Source organism: Suncus etruscus, chromosome 10 (genome assembly GCF_024139225.1).
Source record: "Suncus etruscus isolate mSunEtr1 chromosome 10, mSunEtr1.pri.cur, whole genome shotgun sequence".
In the NCBI taxonomy this organism is placed as follows: domain Eukaryota; kingdom Metazoa; phylum Chordata; class Mammalia; order Eulipotyphla; family Soricidae; genus Suncus; species Suncus etruscus.
The window spans coordinates 62,872,476-62,898,223 of NC_064857.1; positions in this window are offsets into that span (position 1 = coordinate 62,872,476).

The window sequence follows — 25,748 nt, forward strand, 5'->3', positions numbered from 1 at the left end:
TGCAACAGAGCAAGCAAGATTCTTTTTTTTTTTTTTTTTTTTTTTTGCCGCCCAGTGGTACTCAGAGCATATTTTTATCGCAGTGCTCAGAGATCATTTTTAGCTTTGAGCTCAGGCAACTATAAGAGGTTCTAGGGATTGAGCTCAGAACTCTCAATCCACTGTACTATCTCTCCTGTCAGCAAGAATAATTTTATAGTTACTTTTATATCACTGTAAAACACAGCTGATTTAATATAATTTTATATGCAATAAAATAATTTTAAGTAGATAACTGGCAGATCTCATTTCCAAAGATAGTTTCCAAATAAATCTGTCATGTAACTGTAAATTGGACTTGTTTTCTTATTGAGTGTGTTAATTACTAATTTAAAAACTGCTGAACCAATGTAAATGTCAGTTACTTGTCATTATTTTTCAGAAATAATAATTCAGCATTCAGGATTAGTAGTAGATATAATGGATAATTCAGTAATGATATTTTTATTAATGCAAAAATATATGAAATATTAAAACATATATATGTGACAACTACAAACTGATTTATAATTTTTAAGTTGTAAGTCAGAGGTTTTATTTAATTTATAAATAAAAACATTACTAGCCAAAATAAAATTTACCTTTGTGGACAGTTCTTAATAAAATATAATTAATTTTGCTTATAATAATTTTAGAATGTCTGACCAACATACATATTTAGATATATTTAAATTCTGAATTTATACAGTCTTTCTCAAAAATACATATAAAAACATACAGAGTGAAATAAAGAGAGAGAATGTGGCATTTCTCTATTTCTGTACATGTGTTAAGAAAATTAGTGCACTGTTTTTATGATTTTAGTTTCTCTACCCAATTTAATTTTCTTTTCTTTTTTAATTGATATATTTATTTAAATACCTTGATTACAAATATGATTGTAGTTGGGTTTCAGTCATGTAAAGAACACCCCCCTTCATTAGTGCAACATTCTCATCACCAATTTCCCAAATCTCCTTCCTCCCCACCCCACCCCCACTTGTACTCAAGACATGCTTTTTCACTTTCCTCATTCATTCACATTGTTACGATAGTTCTCAGTGTAGTTATTTCTTTAACTTCACTCACCACTCTTTGTGGTGTGCTTCATGTCATGAGCTGAACCTTCCCAACTTTCTCTCTTTGTTTCTGAGGATTATTGTAAAAATGTCTTTTATTTTTCTTAAAACCCATAGGTAAGTGAGACTATTCTATGTCTATGTCTCTCCCTCTGGCTTATTTCACTCAGCATAATAGATTCCATGTACATCCATGTATAGAAAAATTTCATGACTTCATTTCTCCTGAGAGCTGCATAATATTCCATTCTGTATATGTACCACAGTTTCCTTAGCCATTCATATGTTGAAGGGATTCTTGGTTGTTTCCAGAGTCTGGCTATTGTAAATATTGTGGCAGTGAATATAGGTGTGAGGAAGGGATTTTTGAATTGTATTTTTGTGTTCCTAGGGTATAACCCTAGGAGTGGTATAGCTAGATTGTATGGGAGCTCAATTTCCAGGTTTGGGGAAAATCTCCATATACCTTTCCATAAAGGTTGGACTAGATGGCATTCCCACCAGCAGTAAATAAGAGTTCCTTTCTCTCCACATCCCCACCAGCAATGCTTGATCTCACTCCTTATGATGTGCACCAATCTCTGTGGTATGAGATGGTACCTCATAGTTGTTTTGATTTGCATCTCCCTGATAATTAGAGATGTGGAGCATTTTTTCATGTCTTTCAGCCATTTGTATTTATTCTTTATCAAAGTGTCTGTTAATTTCTCCTCCCCATTTTTTGATGGGATTAGATATATTTTTTCTTGTAGAGTTCTGTCAGTGCCCTGTATATTTTGGGTATTAGCCCCTTATCTGATGGGTATTGGGTGAATAGTTTCTCCCACTCAGTGGGTGGCTCTTGTTTCCTGGGCACTAATTCCTTTTAATTGCAGAAGCTTCTCAGCTTAATATATTTCCATCTGTTTATTTCAGCTTCCACTTATTTGGAGAGTGCAGTTTCCTCCTTGAAGATGCTTTTAGTCTCAATGTCATGTAGTGTTTTACCTGCATGTTATTCTATATACCTTAAGGTTTCAGGTTTGATATCTAGGTCTTTAATCCATTTGTATTTTACCTTCGTACATGATGTTACCTGGGGGTCTAAGTTCGCTTTTTTGCAAGTAGCTAACCAGTTGTGCCAACACTACTTGTTGAAGAGGCTTTCCTTGCTCCATTTAGGATTTCTTGCTCCTTTATCAAAAATTAGGTGATTGTATGTCTGGGGAACATTCTCTGAGTACTCAAGTCTATTCCCCTGATCTGAGAATCTGTCTATTCCAATACCATGCTATTTTGATAACTATTGCTTTGCAGTAAATTTAAAGTTGGGGATAGTAATGCCTCCCATATTTCTTTTCCCAAGGAATGCTATAGCTATTCGAGGGTGTTTATTGTTCCAGATTAATTTCAGAAGTGTTTGATCCACTTCTTTGAAGAATCTCAATCTTTAGAAAAATTATTAAATCTGTACAATGCTTTGGGGAGTATTGCCATTTTAATGATGTTAATCCTGCCAATCCATGAGCAGGGTATTTGTTTCTATTTCCGTGTGTCCTTTCTTATTTCTTGGAGCAGGGATTTATAGTTTTCTTTGTATAGGTCCTTCACTTCTTTGGTCAAGTTGACTCCAAGATATTTGAGTTTGTGTGGCACTAATGTGAATGGGATTGTCTTCTTGATGTCCATCTCTTCCCTATCATTATTGGTGTATAGAAAGGCCATTGTTTTCTGTGTGTTAATTTTGTAGCCTGCCACCTTCCTGTAGGAATCTCTTGTTTCTAGCAGATTCTTGGTAGAGTTTTTAGGGTTTTCTAAGTACAGTATCATTTCATCTACAAATAGTGAGAGCTTGACTTCTTCCTTTCTTAGCTGGATTCCCTTTATATCTTTTTCTTACCTAATTGCTATAGCAAGTACTTCCAGTACTACGTTGAATATTAGTGGTGAGAGAAGACAGCCCTGTCTTGTACCAGAATTTAGAGGGAAGGCTTTTAGTTTTTCTCCATTGAGGATGATATTTGCCATTGGCTTGTGGTAGGTGGCCTTTACTATATTGAGAAATGTTCATTTCATTCCCATCTTGCTAAGAGTTTTTATCAAGAATGGGTGTTGGACCTTATCAAATGCTTTCTCTGGGTCTATTGACATGACTATGTGGTTTTTAATTCTCTTTTTTTGATACAACCTGATTTCTATTGCTAGTTATACATTATTGATGACAATTTACAATTCAAAATAGTAGTCATTCACCAGTAGAAAAAAATTTAGTCAATTTTCTAGTTAAGATTATTGAGTCCATTTAGTGAAAATAAGTGAGGCTCTTCACAGATAAAATTAGAATATTCCCTTTCAATGAAATTTTCCAGACGCTTTTTAGCAAGTCATCTGATGCTTCAAACAACTATTCCTTTTTACTTCAATTTAATTCTTAAGTCCACTTGATAGGTGCTTAATTTGCAGCATTCAAATTGATAACTAATGTATCATTTTGTGACTTTAATATTCTACAGAGAAGGGGCTGGAGAGTTAGCACAGAGGTAGGGCATTTGCTTTGTATGCAATGGACCCAGGATGAACCTGGGTTCGATTTCTGGCATCCCATATGGTCCCCCAAGCCAGGAGTGATTTCAGAATGCAGCAGTAACTCCTGAATGTCACCGGGCATGACCCAAAAACCAATATAGAAAAATATATACATATATTCTACAGAGAAAATTTTTTGTTTTATAAAGACATAAAACTTTTAGAAAGTGAAGCAAAAGACACAAGGCACCAGGAGAGAGAATTCAGCAAAAATGAATGACACTCCTTTAGGGATTCAGTTGGTAAAACACACACACTGGTAACATTTACTCATGGGTTTGACTTTTGAGATGCTTCTTATTCTAATAAGTTACTCAGTAAGAGGCATGCAAAATGAATTTATTAATGATGAGATGGTTAAAGGAGAAATAAGACTGTTGAAGATATAAATTCTTAGTGTTGTGGAAAGCAAATTCATCAAGGAGATATTTTTAATGGATCATCTATAACCTCATGTGATTTTTTTCACACAACATAAAGGAGGGAGATGGAAGATTGGACTGGAGAGAATGAGACAGAAACAAATAGACATAGTATCAGTTTCTGACTTTAATATTCTACAGAGAAAAGCACTTTTAGAGAGCACCCAGTTGCAGTTTGCTGTATAATTTATGGGTGCCAAAGTCAAAGAGTTTGCAATGTTGCTGAAAAGTGAACCATCATGAAGAAACCAGTGTCTTTTGGGGGAAGAAAGAAGAGTTTTGTGTTAAGCCAGTGGATTCAGCTCACACAAAAAAGCTGAGCATCTTTGGGGAGGGTTTTGTCACACTGTGTTAGGGGTCTGTGTTGCAATTGGAGAAGGAAATGTGTAGGGTCTGGGATTACACAAGACAGAGTGAAACCACACATACATGTGTAAAGACAGAAACTCGCAAATTTAATAAATTCAAGCCAGGGAGTCTGACTGCAGTGACAGAGGGAGAGTAAAACCAGGCTTTATGTGCATTGTTGTGAATCTGCCAAGTTCCCAGCAATGTACGCCCTCCCTGGGTTTCTCCATAAGTTAACCTAGCACTTGCTTACACACTTACAACTTAGAGTTTACACAGTGAGTAAGACATAGAAAGTGGGAGAGAAAGAAAGAGGGGGGAGAAGGGAGAGAGAGAGAGAGAGAGAGAGAGAGAGAGAGAGAGAGAAAGAGAGAGAGAAGAGAGAGAAAGAGAGAGAGAAGAGAGAGAGAGAAGAGAGAGAAACAGAGAGAAGAGAGAAAGAGAGACAGAAAGAGAGAGAGAGAAATTGAGAGATTCTTTGTCCAGAATTTATACCTAGCAGTTCTTAAAGCTTACTCCTAGGTCTATAACCTGGCAGGACTCTGGGGACTATGTGGGGTGCTGGGGATCATACCTCAGTTGACCACATGCAAACACATGCCCTCTCCACTTTACTATCTCTTGAACTCAAAGAGACCTTTTGAATAATAAATATGCTTTTCAATACCAACAGATGCTTAATGCCTTTAGTATCTCTACAGTTTGGCATATTTCACAGGAAATTAGTGAAGCACATGTCCAGCAACTGGGTAAACTGAGTCAACCAAAAATGATTTAAGACTGCTTGTATCACACCTCCCCCTTGACTTTCTCTTGGGATTTACTTTGATGAATTACTAGGGAGTTACCACAGGTGCACATAAAAGCCACATACCAGAGTAATACATCTATATTTATCATACACATTAGTATCCCAGATTTCTTTGAGAGGATCTACAAAGTTCCTTAGTCCCCAAGGTATATTTTCCTCAAAATATTTTTTACATATACCTAATTATGTATAATTAATATATAAAAAGTATATTAGTTTTAATAATATGTATGTATGCACAATTATGCATATACATAACCATGACATGTAAATTTATGGATATATCATATGCATATGTATTTATATATCTAATATACTATTAAAATATATAAATATATTTATATATTAGAGATATAAATCTAATTTTAGACGTAATTATTAGAGTATATTATCATTAGATACTTAGCTATAGAGATATAAAATATTTAATTATTAGTGATATTAGAGACAAAACTATAAAATGATACAAAACAATTTAAAAAATCTAATTTTTATATTTGAAATTATTGATTTAATTATTTGATTTTTAGATTTAATTATTAGAAATATAAAAATCTAATTTTAAAAGATTAGATATATAACACATTTATAAACTATATCTAATATAGATCTAAATTTTAAATATAAATATTTAATTTAAAAAAACATGGCTGTCATTGATAGCATCATTTTAGGCATCAATCAATTGATTGTTGAGCTTCAACATCAATTCCACAACCTGTGCCAACTTCCATTACTAAAAATGGTCATTTATCTCATTTAACCCTCTTAAAGGCAAGTTCATATACAATAGTCAGTTTCTGAAATACAAAGATAGCCCACCATGCACATGGATTGGGGAAGGCATATATCAAATCTAGATTCCTTTTCCTTGGTAGGGAGAAGTTTCTCAAGCATGATGTTTCTAGAACTGGGTGGTGCCGCCTATGGAATCGAGCTTGGCCATATGTTGGGCACACTTACTAATTCCTGTACTGTCTCTATGCTATAAAAGCAATTTTTTTTGTTTAGACTTTGATGGGCCACACCTGGGGATTTCTCAAAGATTACTCCCAGTTTTTTGCTCAGGGACTATTCCCCAGGGGAAATTGGAAGATCATATGGGGTGCCAGGATCAAAACCAAGTTGCATGCAAGGTGAATGGCTTAGTCTACTGTGCTATCACTCTGAGCTCTACAAAAGCATTTTATAGGAAGGTTCTATTTCCTTTCTTTCTTTTAAGGTCCTATTTTCAAATAAACATACATACATACATATATACATATGTGCATTTTTTACATATAAACTCAACTTTCTGCTCTAGAAATCAACTTTCCTTCTAAATTGCTTTCTTTGATTAGCATACCTGACCTATTGCCATCATGTCTTCAGATTCCTGGGATTTTAATTTGTATCTCTTCTCCTGGAGAGGAATCTAACTTCTTTTTTCTTGAATAAATACTATCATTTCAGCCACTGATAACCATGTACTAACACTCCATGTTTATGCACCCCCCCAAAATGCCCTGCCTGCCTAGATCATTCTTTATCTTGTCAATAGGAAACTGTACCGTCTAGCCACAACAAAACAAAATACAGACAAAATATGCCTACAAACCGAATCAGTTTTAAATCATTGCCTAGTCTTGAAAACATTGATTTTCTTTTTTTTAATTTTTTTTTATTTAACCAACTTTATTACATACAAGATTGTATTTGGGTTTCACTCATGTAAAGAACACCACCCATCACCAGTGCAACATTCCCATCACCAATATCCAAATCTCCCTCCTCCCCACCCAACCCCCGCCTGTACTCTAGACAGGCTTTCTATTTCCCTCATACATTCTCATTATTAGGATAGTTCAAAACGTAGTTATTTCTCTAACTAAACTCACCCCTGTTTGAAGTGTGCTGTAACTTCCAGCTCTTTTCTCTTTTGTGCCTGAAAATTATTATTGCAAGAATGTCTTTCATTATTCTTAAAACCCATAGATGAGTGAGACCATTTTGCGTCTTTCTCTCTGTCTCTGACTTATTTCCCTCAGCATAATAGAATCCATGTACATCCATGTATAGGAAAATTTTATGACTTCATCTCTCCTGACAGCTGCATAATATTCCATTGTGTATATGTACCACAGTTTCTTTAGCCATTCATCTCTTGAAGGGTATCTTGGCTGTTTCCAGAGTCTTGCTATGGTAAATAGTGCTGCAATGAATATAGGTGTAAGAAAGGGGGTTTTGTATTGTATTTTTGTGTTCCTAGGGTATATTCCTAGGAGTGATATAGCTGGGTCATATGGGAGCTCGATTTTCAGTTTTTGGAGGAATCTCCATATTGCTTTCTATACAGGTTGAACTAGAAGGCATTCCCACCAGCAGTGGATAAGAGTTCCTTTCTCTCCACATCCCCACCAACATTGCTTGTTCTCATTCTTTGTGATGTGTGCCAATCTCTGGGGTGTGAGGTGGTACCTCATAGTTGTTTTGATTTGCATCTTCCTGATGATTAGTGATGTGGAGCATTTTTTCATGTGTCTTTTGGCCATATGTATTTCTTCTTTGTCAAAGTGTCTGTCCATTTCTTCTCCCTATATTTTTGATGGGATTATATGTTTTTTTCTTGTAAATTTTTGTCAGTGCCTTGTAAATTTTGGAGATTAGCCCCTTATCTGATGGGTATCTGGTGAATAGTTTCTCCCACTCAGTGGGGAGCTCTTGTATCCTGGGCGCTATTTCTTTTGAGGTGCAGAAGCTTCTCAGTTTAATATATTTCCATCTGTTAATTTCTACTTTCACTTGCTTGGAGAGTGCAGTTTCCTCCTTAAAGATGCCTTTAGTCTCAATGTCCTGGAGTGTTTTACCTACGTGTTGTTCTATATATCTTATTGGTTTCGGGTCTGATATTGAGGTCTTTCATTTATTTGGATTTAACCTTCATAAAAAACACACCCATCACTATTGAGGAAATTAATACAGTAATCAAATATCTGCCCCAAAACAAAAGCCCAGGTCCAGATGGATTTACTAATGAATTCTTTCAAACCTTTCAATAGGAACTACTACCAATCCTGGCAAGACACTTCCATGAAATCGAAAAAACAGGAAAACTTCCAAATAGCTTTTATGAAGCCAACATCACCTTGATACCTAAATCAGACAGAGATGCTACCAAACAAGAAAATTACAGACCAATATCGGTGATGAATACAGATGCAAAGATCCTCAACAAAATCCTGGCAAATAGAATTCAATGTCTCATTAAAAAGATCATCCAGCTGACACGCTCTCTCTCGGTGGCTTTCCACCGCAGGGAACGGGATGGTTGCTGCCTCTACCCGGGTGCGTGCCGGGAGCCGGGCCTGTCTTGAGGACTTGTCCCCGAGCTTCTGCCGCCTGAGCCGCCCGCCTGGGCCCTGTGCGCCGGCTCTTGCGTTGTACCCGGGGGCACACACCGTCCCGGGGGCACACACCGTCCCGGCCGCGGTCGCCTCCTCCGCTTTAAAGACGCGCGAGGGCAGCGGTTCGCTGCTGCAGGCGACCCGGTGACTGAGGCTCCCCACGGGATGAACGACCGGCTTCACGCTGCCCTCACCCCCGCTTCTCCGTCTTCGTGCGGGCTCCGTGTCTCCGCCGCTGCGTGTCAGGCGCTCTCGCTCCTGGGGGGGAGCGTTCTCCTCTCCGGTGCCCAGTGGTCCGGCCCTGAGTGGCGAGGCGGGTTCGAGGCTGAAACGGGCCCCTCACCTCTCCCACCGCGGGATGTGGGTTGTTTGTCCTCTGCCCGCCTCCCCTCGGGGAGCGTTCCTCCCCCTTAAGGGGGGGTTCGCGTCTTTCTTTTCTCTCTGCCTCTCCGGAGGCCCGGGAGCCGTGCGAGGTCGCTCCTCCTAACCCCCCAAAACTGATCGATGTGGTGGTGTCGTGCTCTCCTGGGCCGGGCCTAAGCCGCGCCAAATTAAATTAAAAAAAAAAGAAAAAAAAAAAGATCATCCAATACGATCAAGTAGGTTTCATCCCAGGAATGCAAGGCTGGTTTAACATCCATAAATCTATCAACATAATACACAACATCAACAACAAGAAAAATAGAAATCACATGATCATATCAATAGATGCAGAGAATGCATTTGATAAGGTCCAACACCCATTCTTGATCAAAACTCTCAGCAAGATGGGAATGGAAGGAACCTTTCTCAATATAGTTAAGGCCATCTACCACAAGCCAGAGTCAAATATTGTCCTCAATGGAGAAAAACTAAAAGCCTTCCCTCTAAATTCTGGCACAAGACAAGGCTGTTCTCTCTCACCACTCCTATTCAACATAGCACTGGAATACTTGCTATAGCGATTAGGCAAGAAAAAGATATCAAGGGAATCCAGATAGGAAAGGAAGAATTCAAGCTCTCACTGTTTGCAGATGACATGATATTCTACTTAGAAAACCCTAAAGACTCTACCAAAAAGCTTCTAGAAACAATAGACTCATATTGCAAGGTGGCAGGCTACAAAATTAACACACAAAAATCAATGGCCTTTCTATACACCAATAGTAATAAGGAAGAAATGGACATTAAGAAAGCAACCCCATTCACAATACTGCCACACAAACTCAATTATCTTAGAATTAACTTGACTAAAATGTGAAGGACCTATACAAAGAAAACTATAAAACTCTGCTCCAAGAAATAAGAGAGGACACACGAAAATGCAAGCACATACCCTGCTCATGAATTGGCAGAATTAACATAATTAAAATGCCAATACTTCCCAAAGCATTGTACAGATTTAATGTGATCCGTCTAAAGATACCCACGACATTCTTCAAAGAAGTGGATCAGGCACTTTTGAAGTTCATTTGGAACAATAAACACCCTAGAATAGCTAAAGCAATCATTGGGAAAAAGAATATGGGAGGAATTACTTTCCCCAACTTTAAACTGTACTACAAAGCAATAGTTATCAAAACAGCATGATATTGGAATAAAGACCGGCCCTCTGATCAGTGGAATAGGCTTGAATACTCAGAGAATGTTCCCCAGACATACAGTCACCTAATTTTTAATAAAGGAGCAAGAAATTCTAAATGGAGCAAAGAAAGTCTCATCAACAAGTGGTGTTGGCACAACTGGCTAGCCACTTGCAAAAAATTGAACTTAGACCCCCAGCTAACATCATGCAAACATTGATTTTCAAAGTGTTTGTCTGAACTGAACATCACCTGAGTACAGGTTTTAAATGTAAATGATGTACATGTTCCAGGTCTCCCGAACAAGTAGCTAAACAAGGAGCCCACCACTGCCTATCCAAAAGTGTTTGAAGACTCTCACAGAAAAAATGTAAAGTACCCAGTCTGAGAAGCCATCAGCTGGGTAATAAATTTTCTGAGCATGATGGCAGACAACAGTCATTGTTCCTGCCTTCCTCATTGAAAGGCAGTGATTGAGCAAACTCAGAGCTGCGACAAATACTAATTCTTGGCTCACTCAGGACCAACTTGGAAACAATACCACACGCTTCTGTGAAATTCCTTGTGATTTCTGGAATCTGGATCTGTTTTGAGCAAGCTCTCCTTGCAATATAATTGGTTCTAAGTTGGAGAGCTTCCTGGGCAATAAACCCCTGGCTTATCTTCGTCTACATTTTTAGTTCTTTGCTTTTTTTTTTCTCTCCTGTTTTCCTCTCCCTCAATTAGAAATGTCGCCTCATTTAATAATGTGATTTTTCAAAAGGACAAGTCTTTAAGGCTCAGTTTTAATGTTTTTTTTTGGAGATTTCTCCTTGTGCTTAAATGCTTTCTCCTCTTCCTCACAGCCTGATGGCACAGGGACTCAGTGTATTTAAGATATCACTATGTTGCTCAGTAGTTATTCTGCTGCTGATTAAGTGAAAGTTCTTTCAGGTATATATGTCATCTCTAGTTTCAGTTTACAAAGCTGTGTTATACTTCTTCCTTTAGTTTTAATTTTCCTTATCATGTGCTTTTGTTTGGTTTTGTCTTGCTTTGTGTTGTGTAAGTTGCTTGTTTGTTTGCTTCAGGACCATACCCAGAAGAACTCAGGGATTAATCCTGGCTTTGTGCTCAGGATCTCTTTTGGCATTAGGGAAACTCTAAGTGATACTTGGACTGAACCTCAGGCAAGTTTCACATTAGGCAAATATCATAACATTCCTTACTTTCTCTCTAGGCCAGGATCATGCCTTGTATGAAACTTACAAATTTTTATCCTTAGTCGAGTTTCATAAGGAGGTATTCATATTTGTAATTAAATTCAGACCCTTCCTTACTTGCTACTTTTTGGGATATTTTCAACATACAGACATAATGACACTGAAAAAATGGGTTTGGATGCCATAGATTTCAACTTTCTGTAAACTCAAACTAATAAACCTAATAGCTTCTGCTTTTTTATATTGTCATTGAGAAATCCAAGTAGAATAATTGCATACAATCTTTGTTAGATGCTAGAGAGTTATTATTATTTAATTTGTGAGACTGGTGATGAGAAGAAAAAGCTCCTCAGTCTCTGGTTAAATATTGATCAGCAAAGAATTTTCAGAAGAATTAAATCTTGGCCAGTATGTGATTCATTGGTGGAAATCTCTCACCTATGAAACTGGATTTTTCTCTCTGGAAATTGAAAAAAGTGAAGTAGTAGTAGTAATAAAAATAAATACTAATTAATAATAAAGTAAGCAAATGGAAATAAATATTTATGGAGTTCATGCTCTAATTGCCTAGAAAAATATAATTACAGTTCTGGTCTCTGAATGTGTATAAGATTACTAAAGCCTTAAATTTACATTAAGTAAATGAAAAATAGCATGAGACACAAAATCACGAGTCAGTCTTCAGATAGTTTCCCTTTGAAAATAGAATTTTTGACCAATTTTTCTTTTTAATAAGCATTTACTTGGCTTGTTTGTAGTGTGGTCATTTCCTGTTGTGCTAATGTGCTCAGTGCTCAGATTTCACTCTTGGCCTGAATCAGAGATGTGTTTCTGAGGTGATTTCTGAGCCAGGAATGATTTCTGAATGCTTAAGCCAAGAGTAACCCCTGAGAGTCACTTGGTGTGGCTCAAAAACCAAAAACCAAACAAACAAAAACACATTTACTATGTTAGGGAGCATCTTAACCAGGAAATAAAGATTGGTAAAACCAAACAGTTATGTGTCTTTCATCACCACTCTGACTCATACATATATTTTATTGTTTGAGTAAACTATGTCTAGGATGCATATAATTATTTAGATAATTTCTCCAGAATACAAAAACATGCTGTCAAAAGTGCAGGGCGGTGAAATGCATTTGTTGACAGCCTTAATGAACTTGCCAGTATATTATCTTACTATTTTTCCCTTTAGATAGGTGTTATGGATTAATAAAAAATAAATAAATACTTCTATATAAATTAGATGACAGCCTATCTGCTTTCTATTCCTTGTTTGTTTGTTTTGTTTTGTTTGAGCCATACCCTGCAGCAGTCAGGAGTTTTTCCAGGCTTTGCACTGAGAAATCATTCCTGGTCAGACTCAGAGGACTATCTGGGATCGAACCCTGGTTGGCCATATGCAAAGGAAATGCCCTACTCTCTGTACTATCTCTCTGGCCCCTAATGTTTTTAACTTTATTTAAACACCAAGGTTTAAAAACTTGTTCATAATCCAGTTGTTTTGGGTATTTAATGCTCCAACAACATATTACTACCAGTGTAACCTTCACTCAATCACAATCCCCAGTTTCCCACCCTTCCACCAGTACAAAATAATTTATTTAATATTTCTTGTTATAGCAAAAAGGCTAATGGGATAATCAAAAAACTCTCCAATTTAAAGCATTGAAAATTGTTCTTTCTCATAATGGGATCAATAAAGTTATTGTCAAAGGGTGCACTGAACTGTTTGTTGCTAGTTGAGTCTTCTGTGTATTGTGGGGTTTTTTTTTGTTGTTGTTTAACTGAAATTAGTTGTCATCTACACTACTTTTGCAGCTAATTTGGTGTGTTCCTACTGAGCTGACGTAGGATGTGAAGTGGAATGTGAAAGATCCAGGAGCTCCAGGATCTATAAAAATGGTACCATTCTTGGTGCTTATCCCTCTTGAGAGGGAATTAAGAGTGCTCAGCCCAAAGACCAGCTTGAGTTTCAGTGGCCTTGGCTTGGAACTCTTCCAAAAATAGATGTGAAACTAAAGCTGGACTGTTATTTAAAATTGGAGGCTATGGGATGTGGGTATGACTGCTGGGGCTTTGGAAAGTACACAGATGTGAGGAGCTGCCTATCACCACCCTAAGAAGACCCCAGAGTTTTTAGACTGAAAACTCATGTACCCAGGATTGTCCTAGGCTTGGAGTCTCTGTAGAAAATAGTCCTGAAGCAGTGAAGTTAGTCAGTTTTCTTGGAGATAGTTGTGGGGTGTGTGTGTCTTTGAGCTGAGCAGAACTAGGGCCATCCCCCTCCAAAAGGTGCCCCAGATTTCATTCCCAAACTCAGAAGACTTGTTAGTCTCTTTGGCTTGGTTTTCATATCTGCTGAGATAAACTGGGCCATTGTTTAGATGTAGTAGCTATGTGATAAAAATCCCATTCCCTTACACGGAATCAATTATGCTGAGTGAAATAAGTCAGAGACAGAGAGAAAAACGCAGAATGGTCTCACTCATCAATGAGTTTTAAGAAAAATGAAAGACATTCTTGCAATAATAATTTTCAGACAAAAGAGAAAAGAGCTGGAAGTTACAGCTCACCTCAGGAAGCTCACCACAAAGAGTGATGAGTTTAGTTAGAGAAATAACTACATTTTGAACTGTCCTAATAATGAGAATGTATGAGGGAAATGGAAAGCCTGTCTAGAGTACAGGCAGGGGTCGGGCGGGGAGGAGGGAGATTTGGGACATTGGTGATGGGAATGTTGCACTGGTGATGGGTGGTGTTCTTTACATGACTGAAACCCAAACACAATCATGTATGTAATCAAGATGTTTAAATAAAATATATAAAAAAAGAGAGAGAGAGACAGAGACAAAGAGGGGGGGGGTAGAGGCAATAAAAAAGAATCCCATTCCTTTCTTTAAAAGCTCACTCAGCACATAGATTCCTTTGCTCAAATAGATCTATCATATCAAATATTACTAATTTCCAATAATTTTAGAATTTCATAAATCATAGCATGATATTCCTTTATAATTAAATTCTAAAAGAACTTTTTCTATAATAGACTCACCTCTGTTATTCCTAATAGCATTACCCAGAAAAGGCTATTAATAGCTTTATGAATAAGTGCAGAGTTTTGGTTAGAAACCCACTGCTCTTCAGCTCACTATGAGAATTGCTGCTGTTGAATTTACCCTAAAGTCTAACTGGGGTGTGCCATTTACATCTTATGTGCTTGACATGTACTTAGCACATATTGGCATATCCTAAACATTGCTAAATTGAAAGTCTACTAATGCTATTAGTTATGAAATTCTTCATTTTTCCTCATCATTTTCTTAAATAAGTTGTACTATTTCAAAGATAGAAATAGTGATTTAAAGAACCAACAGATGAAGTACAAATTTTTTAAAAAATGATAGAGATGTTGGGCCCAGAGAGATAGCACAGTGGTGTTTGCCTTGCAAGCAGCCGATCCAGGACCAAAGGTGGTTGGTTCGAATTCCGGTGTCCCATATGGTCCCCCGTGCCTGCCAGGAGCTATTTCTGAGCAGACAGCCAGGAGTAACCCCTGAGCAATGCCGGGTGTGGCCCAAAAACAAAAAACAAAAAAATGATAGAGATGCTATTTTTGCTAGACTAGCACTCATATTACAATGTACAAAGTAGCAAGCTAATATATTATGCACCATTATTTTATATACTGTATAAATACATTTTATACAATGTCAAGTATATTTCTATTTTAAGAAAGATACATAACTTGAAGCCAAAGTATCAGAAGTGAAAAAAAAAAGCCCAAAACCTGTGAATCAAAGATAAATATGTTAACATATCTAAGGTTCAGATTTCACAATCTCATAACATAAATTTCATTTTTCTAAGAGGTCATGAAATACTTTCCATGCCTCTGATTTTTTTGTTTGTTTTTTTGGGCCACATCCGGTGACGCTCGTGGTTACTCCTGGCTATGTGCTCAGAAATCACTCCTGTCTTTGGCGACAATATGGGATGCTGAGGAATCGAACTGTAGTCTGGCCTAGGCTAGCGAGGGCAAGGCACACCACTTGCACTACCTCTTCAGCTCCTCTGCCTCTGATATTTATAGGTGCAATAAAACCATTATTTTATCATTTGCACTAACTTACATATGTCAATACTTTTTTCTAATTAAATGATTTGACCAATTCTAGAGATAAAAAACAATGTCAATACTTTTTTCTAATTAAATGATTTGACAAATTCTAGAGATAAAAAACAATTTCACAAAAGTCCTTGATTTTAACAATAAAAGGAATTCAAATGTTATAGCATTTGATTTTGAGGTAAAATATAACATTTAAATAGTTTATATTTGCACACTTACTTTTACTGTATTTGATTTGTGCATTCTTTATCTGTAGAAAGTTTGAAAGCAATATACATAGAAACTAAACCAAGTAGTGAATTTTACAAAATCATATTTGAAAATTCAAGCCCATTTACTCTATATTCTTTCTTTTAGCATCCACATAATCTGATCTGTAGGTGCAAAACAAATTGATAGTCCCAAAGGTAAAGTGAGTACTTGTTATTTAAAAACTAAAATGTATGTTTATAGTTTTCTACAAGATCTTGAAGGATTACTTAAATTTGTTTCAAATTAATTGGATTTTGAAAATAAATTCAATTCCAATGATACCAAAACTCTTAGATGGTCACAAGAGCTTAAGTATAATTAAATAAACAGTATAGTTGTCATGTAATTTTTTTATATTTTATATAAATAAGTCTTTGACATAGCAAAATAAGGATGTCTCTTTAGGAGATAAAGTATATATGCTTATTTTTTCTTTGGTGCTGATTTTGTTTATATTAAAGAAGGTCTTAAAATTTTAAAGAACCATTAAGTGATAGAATGGAATATTTGAAGCTATTGAATTACAGTAGAATCCTTGCTTTAAAACATAATAAATTCTTAAGAAGCAAAAATAGTTCAAATTAAGTGCACATTGAATAATACTATTCATAGCACAAGCATGAGAAGTAAAGATAATGGCATCTGGAAAGAATAGTAGAAATTAAGTTAACTAAATGACTGGAAAAAGTGACCATTTATACTCATTTTTAAATTCTCTAACAATTTCTTTTAAATTATCTATTTAGAAAGTGCTTAATTCTTGATTTTAACTATTTTATACAATGAAGTATGGGACAAAGGCAGAAGAATCTATTCTATAAAATATTTTTCTTTTCATAGGGTGCACAAATTCTGTAACAAAGCATAGTTCAAAGTAAATGGTTCTCTGTGGAAAGTTCATGCTATCTTAAATATTTTACAAAAATATATAGGAATTATTTTATAAATTGACACAAGAAAATCATAAGTAAAAAGAGAAAAATAATTTCCAATTTTATGGTTCATTTTTTATCTTTGTTCTGTCCTCTTGACCTCATGGCAAGCTCTCTGTAGAAACATCCTAAGTGAGAATCATGATTCCATCTTACATATACGATATATATGGTTGTGGCATTTACTTTAATGGTATTTAGCAAAGGGCAAGTCAACTTCCTCACACTAAGTTAAGAAAATTCTGGAGGTTTGATTATCTTTTTGTTAATATCTAGTATTTCTCTCTTTAGAAGCTGTCCTAATGATGTGGGGAAATAATACAGGAGTAAGGCAGTTGTCTCGCATATTGCCAATGCCAGTTTGATCCCCAGTACTATATATATGGTCCTCTACACACTGCCAGGATAAATCCCTTGGCACAGAACTAGAGGTAAGCCCTGATTATCATCAGGTGTTCCCTCAAACAAAAAATAAGAAAATAAAGACTAAAGAAAAGATGTACTATTGACAATTATGGACATTTACTATTAATATTTTTATCTTTTTGGCTTGAGGAACACACCCCATGGTACTTAGTATTCATTATTGATTTTGTGTTATGAGTGATCCTTTTGATGGTTTGGGGACTGGAATTAATTTTGGGGATTTGATCAGTGGCTGATTGTATGTAAAGTAAACACCTTAACCTCTGCAATGTCTCTGTATCCAAAAGAGATTCAAAGATACAGACAAATAGAAAGAAAGAAAAGATTACTTTAAATGACATTAATATAGATTAATATAGTACTAAAATAGATTTGAAGGCAACACTAAAAGGCAATATACTAAGTTGAACTTCATCTCTTTAGGTCCCAATAATTATGAACAAGAGCAGTTATGGAACTCTTTTAGAGAAACTTTTTTTTTTTAGCTATTTTTTATTTTTAATTATGAGAACAATGATGCAAAGGAAGAGGACAAGGTAAAGTTACCGTGGAAGGACAATCACCAATGAACAGAGTTCTCAGAAGAAATCCCATTGCTGACACCTTAAATCTGAACATACAGTCAAGGAACATTAAGAAGAAATAAAACAGAATCCCATCTACAATTACTTTGTCCCTCAAGTCTCCAGATGTACATTATAACATTTCTTAGTGGTACACAAAGCAATTTAAAGCCATGATATTTGTGTAACTCCTTAAACATCGAAGGCATAATTTTTTTACATTTCCATACATATGCATATTAGTTTATGTTAACCTCAAAAGTCTAAGTAGGTTTTTTTTTTATTTATTTAAGGTTTAGAGTCAAAGGAGCAAAGTAAAAACGGTGTTAGAGTGGCAATTATTGTTTGCATAGGCCCACCAAAATATGGGTGACATGGAATGGAAAAGCCTTGGTATAAATACAAGGAGACCCTACCCCTGAAGTTTCCTGGCATAAGACTGCTCTAGGCTCCTGCATAATAGTTTTTCTAATCCAGGGGTCTTCAAACTACGGCCCGCGGGACACATATTGTATTTATTCCCATTTTGTTTCTTCACTTCTAAATAAGATATATGCAGTGTGGATAGAAATTTGTTCATAATTTTTGTTTTTACTATAATCTGGCCCTCCAACAGTCTGAAGGGCAGTGAACTGGCCCCATGTTTAAAAAGTCTAATCCAAGTCCCTGTCTGTAGTAACAATACAGTTTTATTTTTCAAACACTCTCTGTTGTTGGCAAAGATCCTGGAATCCACATATCCTACATTTAAGTTAGGCTGGTGTCGAGAGTCCTCTAACCTCACTATTAAAGGGCAATACAGAGAGTCCTGTCCAGTAAGCAGGGCATTATTGTTGTTAAGTCTCTCAGTGTTAAGGGAAGTCTCTTTTGAGTAGGTAGATGTCAGAGCAGTGGTAGGATTGCTTCCAGGTGATGTTATAGACAATGTTGAATGATTCGTAGGTGGTTTCCCTAGTTCAGGGGTGAATGGATAATGCCCATTTTTCTGAGGCCTGTACCAGGTCATTATGAAGAGTTGACATTTTTTTTTTACACGTTTGATCTAATACTGAAAGTATTCTTTACCAAGAATTATTTCTTATTTAAAAACTTTTTATCTAAGTGCTGGAGAAATAGCATGGAGGTAAGGCATTTGCCTTTCATGCAGAAGGATCGTGGTTCAAATCCCAGAATCCCATATGGTCCCCTATGCCTGCCAGTGGCAATTTCTGAGCATGGAGACAGGAGTAACCCCTGAGCGCTGCCGGGTGTGACCCCAAAAGAACAAACAAACAAAAAATTTTCATCTAAGTTAAATGTGCAGTTTTTATAGAAATTTAGTAAACATATTAGAAGAAAAATGAATATAACTGGTATGCTTAATTTTTGATATAAAATAAATGGTCTTGGCTGAATGATAATACATTAGGTAAAGCATTTGCCTTGCATGCAACCAAACCAGGTTCAGTCTCAAGCATCCTATATGATTCCAAGTGCACTTCTAGGAATACTCCCTGAGAAAAGAGCCTGAGTAAGACTTGAGTGTGAGCAAAATAAATATCTGTGCCAGCTCTTTCCATGACTTTATCTTAGAAATATAAGACAATGAAGCAAACATCAGTACTACAAATATTCAGGCAGTAAATTTGACAGAGTTTTTTGAAAGGTGGAGGGAAACTGAGGCCTAGTGAGAACTGGCAATCTCCCTTAAGATGATTATATATAAGAATTTTTGTTTTTTTGTTATGGGGGCAACACCAGGTAGTGCTCAGGGTTTACTCCAGGCTCTTTGCTCAGAAATCGCTCCTGACAAGCTCTAGAGACCATATGGGATGCCAGGAGTAGAACCTGGGTCTGTCTCGGGTCAGTCCTGTACAAGGCAAACACCTTACTTCTGTGCTATCTCTCCAGCCCAAGATGATCCAGCCCATCCTTCTTGAATTATAAGGAATGGAAATAAGAGTTTTGTGTAAGGGAAAATCACAACTTTAAGGTTATGTCCAGAAGCACATTGTATTATCTGGTTAATTGAAGATCAGATACCACTGGTCAGTTGGAAAAGAAGGTGGAAAGGTCCTGCTCGATTTGTTGAAACAGATACCATTGAGGTACTTAGAAAGAGCTTTCCGGAAGTAGTGAAGTAAGACAGAAGAATAGTTCCCAAGCAAAACTGGATGAGGAGTAAAATACAGTGGTAGCAAGTGCTCTGTAGAGAATATTTCTGAAAGAATATTTGTTCCAGAATCTAAATCACTTGGATTTCATGTTTTTTTTTAATTTTTTTTTTTTGTTTTGGTGAAAGAAACAAGTGATCCCTCCAATACTGCTGTCTGAGAAAAAGAAAAGCTTTGGGCAGCTCTAGGTAGATTTATAGACCTTTACAGAGGACAGTGAGGGCTTTTCTCTCTGTTGATTTTTAGTTTTTAAGGAGACTCTCTCTCTCTCTCTCTCTCTTTCTCCCCTCACTATATGTGTGTGTTGTGTGTGTATGTGTATGTGTGTGCATGCGTTTGTGTGTGTGATGCTGAGAGTTGGTTGAAAGATCTCTTGGGGGCAAGATTAGGGTCCCAGGCAATCGAAGAAAGAAAAAGATTTGCACTAGTCCTAGAAAGATGAAAGTTCAGCTGACCAGTTTACTCAGGCTCAGCTCAGAGTAGAAGGTCTCTTTCTTTCTCTGCACTGTCACCAACAGGTTTAGCCTCAGGTTCAAAGCCACAGTAAGCTACTTTCTCCTACTAAATTCTTCAGCATCATTTGATGATTTGTTCTTCTCAGCTGAGCCAGAGAACCTGGTACAAAACATTGTTCTAAATTTCATGTTTTTCTAAGTCGAAAGCCGTAATGGTTTCTTACCAGTTTTTAAGATAAAGACCAAACTCTTTAACATGATAATAAATGGATCATCTATGTAGGAGCCTTTTAGATAGTCTGGGAACATGATTCATGACGATGCCTAAAAAACTGAATGTGTACCAGGACTTCACTGGCCAGTATTGCTTGCAGTGTGAAGCTCTATATTTATGTTCAGCAGAAAGTTCTCGACTTAGCGAGCCAGTCATCTTTCACGCCATCTTGCTCAAGCTTCCCACATTTGAAACAATTCTTTTAGTTTCTCTGATACAAGTGTCCCCCCCCCACACAATCCCCCACTACAGGCATCTTCTTCATTCTTCTATCTCTCTTTTGATTCATTGCTGTGGCCACACACCATGTTGGAAAAAAGTCACAGATGTGACTACACCAGCCAGAACTTGACTGCCAGGTTTTTGTGAGTCACTACGCGTCACCCTAATTGTATATATTTGGGCCGGCAGGGAAGGATAACAGCACATGATGCTAAGAAATAAATGCAAGAAATTCTGAAAGTATTGAAAAAAAAGGTCATAGTTTTATCCAGTGACATGTTTAGGCTTACTTGGCTGGAGAAATAGTACAGGGCATAAGGCACTTTCTTTGCATGCAGTTGATGCCAGTTCAATTCTCAGCACCATATGCAGTGTCCTCGCTAGGATACAAAGCATAGAGCCAGGATTAAACACTGAACATAGTTGGTGGTGCTCAGTCCCCTGTACCCTCAGTAATCTACATGGCTATAAAAATAAAGTATAAATATAAAATGAGAAATAATGAGATAGGGAAGTAAAGTGTTGAAAATGATTAAGTAAGTGATAGAATTTACCTGAGTTCACAAACTCAAAGGAGCTCTTTGTGCATTGTGATATAAAAATTTATTTTTGAATATGTGGAATAAAGTTTAATTATTGAAGTATTGACTTCCGTCCTCCTCCTCCTCAGCTAGACAACAGATTAAGGATGAGTCACCAATTTCTCCAGGAAGACAGAATTATTTTCTTCACTCTCTATCCACTTTCATAGTATTATTTTAACACTCATTTTCTAGGTATACATATAATAGTTTGAATATTTTCATGGAACTTCTTGTCCTGCACTATAAAATAAAATTAGTAGAAGTGGGAAATTTTATTTAGTACTAAAAGTCCAAAGCTTAACACAGAACTGGGAATATATATGAATAAATGTCAAAAATTGGAAAATTATTTTATATTCCTAACTGGCTTTTTTATATAATAAACAATGATGTTATCCAAACTTGGCCTTATAATTACTAGTGAAAGTTACTTAAATATATGCACTTAGCTTTCTGCAACTAGGACTTTTTATATCCAAAACAGTGCTATCAAAATGTTGAGTTAAATACCTACAAAGTCAGTGGAATATTTTTTCTTCCCCATAGTCATCATTGTCTTTAGGATTCTAAAAGGAAATATTCTTGTTACTCTTTGTAGAAAATGTAGTCAATAAATCTATGCTAGTTTTTAAAAGTACATGTTGCACTTAATGTCATTTAACAGTTGAGTAAGACGGACATGATTGTGTTAAAATAGTGAGAAAAGGGCCTAAAAGTAAGGTCACTGCTCCCTTACTCATCCCTAATTCTATCCTAATTCTACCCTACATTAACTGCCACATTTTGGAGATAGTCAAGGTCCCTGTGGAGAAGTCCCTATGAAGAAAACTTTAGACTTCTGCCAGTAATAAGCTTCCAACCACCAGTTAAATAGTAGTATCTTCTGAAAGGCAGGTCTTTCAACCTCATGCACATATGTTGAAAATAGTAGCCTTGCTAGCCAGAATTGATTCCCTTGGATTCTGCTTTTATGCTGTCTTGCCTCCGTGTTGAGGTATTGAGGAGATGCTTAGTTTCCTTCTTAGAACAGCCACTGAAGATCTCATCTCTAGTTCTCCCTCATTGGGTTCACACCCTTTGGGTCATTCCTCCCTTTTCCTAATTCATTCCAGAATCTGGTACCAGTAAATCAGCAAAGACTATACCTGAAGCCACTGAAATTATTCAATGAGATTTATTGAAGTAACATAGGTTGGCAAGATTTTAGATTTCAAATGTGCAACCTTATAGCTCAACATCTTTATTATGTTTGAAATCTCGCTTGTGAAATTCACTAGAAGTCTAATTTCTACTCACCACAATTCAACTGAATCTGGACCAATTTTGCTCATTCCTCAAGTTGCCTTCACTCTGCTACCCCTACCTGCCCCCCATGCTATATCAGAATGGCAAGAAGATGTTTTTTTTTTCTTTTAATAACCCATTTGCTTTGTTTCTAAACCAGGTATACATAAAAATAGACCGTACTTATTTATTTCTTTTTACTTTATCATAATTTCCTAGGTCTTCCCATTTAATCCCAACAGCAAGATTTTATCTTTTTTATAATTTTTATTGAAACCAATGTGAACTACAAGTCTTTTACAGTTGTATTACAGAGTGACAGTGAATTAGGGCAATTCCTACCATCAGCATTGACCTCCCTCTCCCCTATTTCCAGCATACATACCATACCTTCACCCTTAATCTCTTGGGCTGCTAGTATAACAAATAGCTTGTTGTAGTTTGGATATCTTGAATCTATTGTCGTTGGCTTTGGGTTGGTTATTTAGGTCATTTATTTTATTTCCACTCAATACTCATGAGACTGCTTGCCCCTGGTACCATCCACTTCTTTTTTCTCAATTTGTAGGAAGACATAGAAATCATTTTTGTACACAGATTAGTTCTGTTCCCCTATTTGTATTCCCACCACTTTACATTATCAGTGGTCATTTAGGTGAGTTATATATCTTTGCCAATGTAAAAGTGCTTCGATGAAAAGAGGGGAAAGCCAATGACTTGGTTGTCATTGAACTGATTTTTACTGGCTGGTTCAAAACCTGCTAATCCTACCTGTCATGTCTCTTCCTTCAGACACCACAATAAATAAGATAATTCTTCCTTTCTCTGCCTCAGTACTTTTCCTCAATGGCCTGCTGAGTAGTTGATGTTCTCCTGAGAAATCTGGAAAGAGCAAAAAATGTAAAATACCTCCAGCTTTTTTTCTTTTTTAATTAGATTTTATTGCTCACGACTTTATTAATTTATTTTATTTTATTAGTTCATATAGCTTTTGAGTCCACAGAAGTTTCTCTTTTTATATACAGTTGACTTCACCTTAGGAGGTGCAGTTGATCATGGGTATCTAGAACAGTCTTCTGAGAGACTCTGGTTTCAGCTTTCTTCTAACTGGGCCCCATGAGTAGTTTCAAAATTGCAGAAGAGAAGAAATGTTTCTTTGTTTTCAGTTGGCAAGTTTTCGAACTTTGTTTTTCAACCAGAGATAAATGAACAACCAAGCTTGCTTGCAGTTTTCAAAATTGGAATAATATGATTTTTTTCTCCTCTTTGTCACATAACTACAAATTACGTAAAGATTGATTTAGTATTCCCTAATATCTGAGACTAGTAATGATATATATAAAATATATGTGTTCTATTGAGATTTACGTGGAATATTGCGAAATATAAGGTGACTGTAATATTTAAAACAAAATAATATATTTACTCTAAGAAATGAATGAGTATGGAAAGAAAACAAACCTTTTCATTTAAATCAAGTTATATAAATATAAATAATACATTTAAATAAGATTCATGAACACATATTCCAAAAAGGTTTATATTATTATAGTATACTATAATTTCACTTGACCAGAGAGCAATATAGTAGTTTTACTGAAGGTGTCTACAAATTCTAACTAGACCAGTGGGAACACAAGAGAGAGAAAACATACAATTTATGGTCTGAAGAGCATAATAATTTAGTAATTATTAATTCTAGAAATTTAATCAGTAATTTGATAAAAATGGAAAATTTCATGTCTTTTCAAGATTCATAGAAACCTGTTTTCAAAGGGTTTGGAAATAACTTCAATTCAAAGGCCCACTAGGTCATTCCTTAAAACACTGTTAGACCTTAGTGCTTAAGAAGTAGGGACCAGCATGGTAGAGAAATGGGTAGTGCCTTTTTTTTTTTTTTTTGCTTGTATGTGGCCTACTGGTGTTCAATCCTCAGCATCCTAGAGTCCTCAGAGCATCAGCAGGAATGATACCTGGGTTCAGACCAAGGAATTATCCCTGGTTACAATAGGGCATTGCCTCAAACAAAACAATACATCATTTAAGAAGCATCTTTATGAGTGAGCATGTAGGTAGCTGATGAACTTGTGGCACCTACTTCACTGGGGACCAGCTCACCAAGAGCACAGCCGCAGGATAGTTCAGCTGGAAAGTCTTGGATCTGTTCCACATCCTGAGCACCAGTGTGTTCACCAGGCCTCAGAACTTCACCTCTAAAGTGAGGGATTGGATGAGCTATTTCCCTGCAATATGCTCAGTCTTCAAAATTAGACACATTCAGAAAGCAAGTTGCTAGACACCAGATATTTTTTGTCATACTATCCTAAGATAGAAATTTCAACCCTGGCATTTGCTACCTCCGTTTTTGTCTACAAAGTTGAATGAATCATCTACCATGCACATGACTGTTAAAAGGATTAAATGAGACTGAGTATAGCAAAACTGCCTTTTAAAGAAAAATTTAATTATGCAGAACTTATACAAAATGATCCCCCAAATTTTCTACCATAGACTTATTGGTTCCTTGAATTTCCCCCCAATGCCCTAAGCAGATAGTATAATACTCTAATCCATGTTTTAGTGCACAAACATATATATATGAATATGCTTATATATAAATATATAACATATATTCAAAAGAGACTATAGCAGCGTCCCAGATTCTCAAGAGATACCCAAATACAAGAAGCCTCATAGGTTTACCTGTTAAATGGACATGACTTTGAAGTCAAGAATATGTTACTTTTCAGTTCCATGTCACTCAAAGTCCATGAAGACTAAGGCACAAGAGTTGGGGATGAGTTGGGAGACAGAAATACTGTGACAAGGATAAAGGCTCTTTGTTTTTATTCTTTTTTGTTTTGTTTTGTTTTGTTTTTGGCTACATTTGGTGATGCCCAGGTCTTACTCCTGACTCTGTGCTCAGAAATTCGTCCTGGAAGGCCTGGGAGACCATATAGGAACCCAGGTCCCTCCAGGGTTGGCAACATGCAACACAAATGCCCTACCACTGTGCTATGTCTTAGGCCTAGGCTCTTCCTTCTAAATGAGAACAATCCCTTGCTCACCGGCTAAAAACCCTGA